General features: G+C 42.3%; 1 non-coding gene across 1 annotated transcript; it reads right to left on the bottom strand.

Moving 5' to 3' along the window:
- Positions 1 to 411: 411 nt before the first annotated feature.
- On the bottom strand, positions 412 to 483 carry TRNAC-GCA. The gene has a single exon. It is a non-coding gene; the product is annotated as a tRNA-Cys (tRNA).
- Between the last annotated feature and the right edge of the window lie 6046 nt (positions 484 to 6529).

Genomic DNA, 6529 nt, shown 5'->3' with positions numbered 1-6529 from the left:
TAAGTTTTAAAATTTTCTTATCATTAATCTGTGTTCAGAGGTAAAGATGGGATAGGCAAATATTTGGGGCTTATACTTAGCTGTACTATATAATAGACAATTGTTCACACAAACCTTCACATTATTAAACCTTTGGATTATACTGTATTATAACGTCGAACTGGAGTCTTTGGAGGAGAGCTTCTGTCATATTCTAGACATCTTGCTGTATCCATAAGTGTCATCTTTTCTTTTTTCACAAATTTTTTTTGAGGACTAACTATATGTTAATCACTATAGTGAAGTGAAGTCGCTCAGTCGTGTCCGACTCTTTGTGACCCCATGGACTGTAGCCCACCAGGCTTCTCCGTCCATGGGATTTTCCAGGCAACGGTACTGGAGTGGGTTGCCATTTCCTTCTCCAGGGGGATCTTCCCGACCCAGGGATCGAACCTGGGTCTCCTGCATTGCAGGCAGACGCTCTACCCTCTGAGCCACCAGGGAGGCCCCATAATCACTATAGTAAGTGCTAAATATATAGCCATGAGTGGAAGAAAGCCCTTAACAAAAATAAGCAGGGGTGGGTAGAGACAATAAAAAAAAAAATACATGAACAGGTAAATATGTAATAAATATGTGATGTCAGTCAGAGTAGAGTGAGAGAATAGTGACAGAATGACTTCTGAGTACACACCTGAATCAAGGGAGGAGTGAGCCAGTCAAACAGATATCTGGGAGAAGTGTGATCTGGATAAAGAAGAGGGGAGAATGCAGAGCCATCGCCCTAGAGCAGAAGCTCATCCAGCTCCGTTCCGCCAGGGGCCAGGAGACAAGTGAGGTTGCAGCAGAGTGAACATGAGTACAGAGGGTAGTAGAAGAGATAGCAGTGGTAAGATTCTTTTACATCAAAGGATTGTTCCTGTGTAACAGTAAGATATTGGGGTTACATCCATAGAGCCTAGCAGAGCCCATCAGAGTCATCCTCATGGTGAAAGTTTATTGAATGAAAATAAATAAATGAAAAACTTAATTACACATTGTATTCAATTCAGCCGCTTTAGCAGATCAAGGTAAATGTGATTATAAATCTCATTCATGGCTCTAAAGCCTCTGTATCTAATTTTGAATATATTTTTGCTCCTTTTATACATACTTCCAGTAATTTCCACAATACTTCTTCCATCAGCTGCAATGGACTACATCAGATGACATGGACTAAATCTGCACCCCTCTGATGATTTGCTCTGGAGGGCTGGGACCCTGTCTCCATGTATATGCACCTTGACACTCTCTTGTTCTTTGAGCCCATTATTCCTTATTGTTCTCTCAGTTAAGTTCAGTTCATTTGCTCAGTCATGTCCGACTCTTTGCGACCCCATGCATCGCAGCATGCCAGGCCTCCCTGTCCATCACCAGCTCCCAGAGTTCACTCAAACTCATGTGCATTGAGTCAGTGATGCCATCCAGCCATCTCATGCTCTGTCATCCCCTTCTCCTCCTGCCCCCAATCCCTCCCAGAATCAGAGTCTTTTCCAATGAGTCAACTCTTTGCATGAGGTGGCCAAAGTACTGGAGTTTCAGCTTTAGCATCAGTCCTTCCAACGAACTCCCAGGACTGATCTCCTTTAGGATGGACTGTTTGGATCTCCTTGCAGTCCAAGGGACTCTCAAGAGTCTTCTCCAACACCACAGTTCAAAAGCATCAATTCTTTGGCCCTCAGCTTTCTTCACAGTCCAACTCTCACATCCATACGTGACCACTGGAAAAACCATACCTTGACTAGACAAACTTTTGTTGGCAAAGTAATGTCTCTGCTTTTGAATATGCTACCTAGGTTGGTCATAACTTTCCTTCCAAGGAGTAAGCGTCTTTTAATTTCATGGCTGCAATCACCATCTGCAGTGATTTTGGAGCCCCCAAAAATAAAGTCTGACACTGTTTCCACTGTTTCCCCATCTATTTCCCATGAAATGATGGGACCAGATGCCATGATCTTCGTTTTCTGAATGTTGAGTTTTAAGCCAACTTTTTCACTCTCCTCTTTCACTTTCACAAGAGGCTTTTTAGTTTCTCTTCACTTTCTGCCATAAGGGTGGTGTCATCTGCATAGCTGAGGTTATTGATATTTCTCCCGGCAATCTTGATTCCAGCTTGTGCTTCTTCCAGCCCAGCATTTCTCATGATGTACTCTACATAGAAGTTAAATAAGCAGGGTGACAATATACAGCCTTGATGTCCTCCTTTTCCTATTTGGAACCAGTCTGTTGTTCCATGTCCAGTTCTAACTCTTGCTTTCTGACCTGCATACAGGTTTTTCAAGAGGCAGGTCAGGTGATCTGGTATGCCCATCTCTTTCAGAATTTTCCACAGTTGATTGTGATCCACACAGTCAAAGGCTTTGGCATAGTCAATAAAGCAGAAATAGATGTTTTTCTGGAACTCTCTTGCTTTTTCAATGATCCAGCGGATGCTGGCAATTTGATCTCTGGTTCCTCTGCCTTTTCTAAAACCAGCTTGAACATCTGGAAGTTCACGGTTCACGTATTGCTGAAGCTTGACTTGGAGAATTTTGAGCATTACTTTACTAGCGTGTGAGGACACAGCAAAAGCTCTCTGGAGTCAGAGAGCAAGCTGTCCCCTTGCTTAAACCAGAGTGTTTGCCTGTTTCATTCATGGAATCGAAATCATTTTTTGAAGTTTAATTTCATTCTGGGTCTCTGAAACAGAGCAGGTAACCAAAACGTATTTTGTCATCCTTCCCCAACCTGGAGGGAAAAGCATAGGCCTAGAATTTAGACAGACATAGACTGTGACTCACGGCCTTGGTGTGAGGGGAGGCAGTAAGTGTGTGGGATTTGCAGTTACACAGCATTGCTTACTTAATGTGACTTTAGAAAATTTGCTCATATTTTCCATGTTCTTTTCCCTAGTGGCAAAACAATGAAAATAAAAGTAGTCTCTCCACAGAGTTAATGTAATGATGAATGAGCTAATGCTATACACAAAAAGTGCTTAGGAAATCCTGATATACAGTAAGTACAAAATAAATTGGGCTTCCTAGATAGTGCTAGTGGTAAAGATCCCACTTGTCAATGCAGGAAATGCCTGAGACAAGGGTTCGATCCCTGGGTCTGGAAGATCCCCTGGAGAAGGGCATGGCAACCCACTCCAGTATTCTTGCCTGGGGAATCCCATGGACAGAGCACCCTGGGGTCACAGAGAGTCGGACATGACTGAAGCAACTTAGCAGCACACACACACAAGATAGACACTCGTTATTACTGTTGTTATACTCACTGTGTGCCTAGTGAAATTACTGTTTGTGACCCTCATCCGAAAATGAGGAATTATTAGATACCTGTGTTCTTTGGAAGGAATGATGCTAAAACTGAAACTCCAGTACTTTGGCCATCTCGTGCGAAGAGTTGACTCATTGGAAAAGACTCTGATGCTGGGAGGGATTGGGGGCAGGAGGAGAAGGGGACGACAGAGGATGAGATGAGTGGATGGCATCACCAACTCGATGGACATGAGTTTGAGTGAACTCCAGGAGTTGGTGATGGACAGGGAGGCCTGGCGTGCTGCGATTCATGGGGTCGCAAAGAGTCGGACACGACTGAGCGACTGAACTGAACTGATGTTATAATAGTCATAAGAGAAACAAACGAGATATGTAAAATACCTAGCCAAATATTTGACACTTAATGGCAAAGATAATACTGAAATTGTTATTATTTGAAGTGCTCTTTTGGTTCTTATGGCTCCTTCATACACAACAGTAAAGCTCTTCTGACTTATGATTTCTGCTTTTGAATATGGCTAAATAGAAGATTCTACAACCCTTGCCATGGTCAGTTGTTCCCTTTTAAGAACAAAACCAGGACTCTGCCCTCAAAGAAGAAAGGAAAATAGGATGCAGGGTTGACAACAGCGTCTGCTGTAAATGACCAGCAAACCTTGCAAAACCACTTGTACTATCCCCTAAAAGGCACTCACGCTTAAATGGTCTGGTTTTTATGAGTTCTAAGGACTGACTGACTGCTTGGGCAGTAGCTACACTCATGTTTCTCACCCCAGACTATTACATAAAAAAATAGTTTCCAAGCCTTGGGTATTTCCAAAACAACCTTGTCTTTTTACATACCCAAAGACAACCAGAAGTTGCAAAAAATCTCCCATGAACATTTCAGGAGTTCTGAGTCAGAGACTTTCTTATTGCCAAAAGAGTTGAATTTTGCCCTCAAACCAAGTTTCCACATTCCAGGATGCCAGTGGAATGTAGGATGGCCAATGTAGGAGGGAGAATTTGTTCTAAAGCGTGCCCTTTTTGTGTTTGTAGTAATACTGTTATTGCTTTAAGAGGGCAGGAAAATGCTAGCTTTGCTCCTTGTTTATTGAATACAGCCTGCCATAAACTTATTTTATTTTCCTCATAGTTGTATTTGATTTTCATCTGTGCTACTGCCTCAAATAAATGTCTGGCAGGACCAGCTGGTAAGGATTTGATACCAACAGGAATCACTTTCTAAAAAAGTAGTTGAATGTAGGAGCAATGAAAAAGTTAAAAATTAAACAGCAGGGAGCTCTTCTTACTGAAAGCACACACTGTACCGTCAGCACTAACCATGCGCTGTCTACAAGGATAGACTTAGTAAGCGAGAGAGAAAGAGCTTCCGGTTGAAATTTCCTTTATAGAATCTTTCAGAAAAAATCTTAACTAAGATGCCGATCTTAAATGAGTTTGAATAGTTAATACTGAAGTATTGAGTAGTGTGCATTAATACTTGCTTTGTTGTTGTCCGGTCATTAAGTTGTGTCTGACTCTTTGCGACCCCATGGACGGCAGCACACCAGGCTTCTCTGTCTTCCACTGTCTTCCAGAGTTTGCTCAAATTCATGTTCATTGAGTCGGAAGCTAGCTAACCATCTCATCCTTTGTTGCCCCATTCTCCTCCTGCCCTCAGTCTTTCCCAACATCAGGGTCTTATCCAAGGAGTTGGCTCTTCACATCAGGTGGCTAAATATTGGAGCTTCAGGTTCAGTTTATCAGTCCTTGCAATGAATATTCAGGGTTGATTTCCTTTAGGATGGATTGGTTGGATCTCCTTGCAGTCCACTGGACTTTCACTAGTCTTCTCCAACTCCATAATTCAAAACCATCAATTCTTTGGTGCTCAGTCTTCTTTATGGTCCAACTCTCACATCCCTACATGACTACTGGCAGTGATCCATGAAAGGCAATATTTGTTTACATGGACTTAAATTCTATAAAGGGGGAAACTCATTCTTCCTTATCTCCTGTAGCCTTTCTTCTGCTATCAACATTCTAGTATCTTTAAATATCCATGATTGATTACCAAATATAATAATCCTTTCCCTATTATCCTTCTCAACCTCTTTCTGATATTTGATTTACTCATTCCATTCATTAACTTTTCTCCCCTCTTGGGATCCAGACTAAACATATTCACACTAGAAATGTCAACTCTGCATTCTAAATGAAGTGCTGGAGCCAGTGACCACTGGAAACTGGTAGAGAGGCAGAAATAAGGGGTAACTGGTAATTTACATAAAAGTAATGTGAGTCTATCATTATGTCCATGGTCCTAAGAGACAGACTAGATGGACCTTTGTTGGCAAAGTAATGTTTCTGCTTTTCAATATGCTATCTAGGTTGGTCATAACTTTTTTTCCAAGGAGTAAGCATCTTTTAATTTCATGGCTGCAGTCACTGTCTGCAGTGATTTGGAGCCCCAAAAAAATAAAGTCGGACACTGTTTCCACTGTTTCCCCATCTATTGCCCATGAAATGATGGGACCAGATGCCATGATCTTCGTTTTCTGAATGTTGAGCTTTAAGCCAACTTTTTCACTCTCCACTTTCCCTTTCATCAAGAGGCTTTTTAGTTCCTCTTCACTTTCTGCCATAAGGGTAGTGTCATCTGCATATCTGAGGCTATGGTTTTTCCAGTGGTTATGTATGGATGTGAGAGTTGGACTGTGAAGAAAGCTGAGCACTGAAGAATTGATGCTTTTGAACTGTGGTGTTGGAGAAGACTCTTGAGAGTCCCTTGGACTGCAAGGAGATCCAACCAGTCCATTCTGAAGGAGATTAGCCCTGGGATTTCTTTGGAAGGAATCATGCTAAAGCTGAAACTCCAGTACTTTGGCCACCTCATGCGAAGTGTTGACTCATTGGAAAAGACTCTGATGCTGGGAGGGATTGGGGGCAGGAGGAGAAGGGGACGACAGAGGATGAGATGGCTGGATGGCATCACTGACTTGATGGACGTGAGTCTGAGTGAACTCCGGGAGTTGGTGATGGACAGGGAGGCCTGGCATGCTGCGATTCATGGGGTCGCAAAGAGTCAGACACGACTGAGCGACTGAACTGAACTGAACTGAATGTGAGTCTATCATTATGTCCATGGTCCTAAGAGACAGAATCTCTTAGCTCCAAAATCTGTGCAGTTATCTGGTCTGAAGTTTTGTTGGGCTAAATCTAGAGAGAAACAAATGGATCAATGTTTGGATAAAGTAATCAGTGTA

The sequence above is a fragment of the Bubalus bubalis genome, chromosome 5 (genome assembly GCF_019923935.1).
Source record: "Bubalus bubalis isolate 160015118507 breed Murrah chromosome 5, NDDB_SH_1, whole genome shotgun sequence".
NCBI classification, from domain to species: domain Eukaryota; kingdom Metazoa; phylum Chordata; class Mammalia; order Artiodactyla; family Bovidae; genus Bubalus; species Bubalus bubalis.
This window is presented reverse-complemented; position numbering and strand designations above follow the sequence as displayed.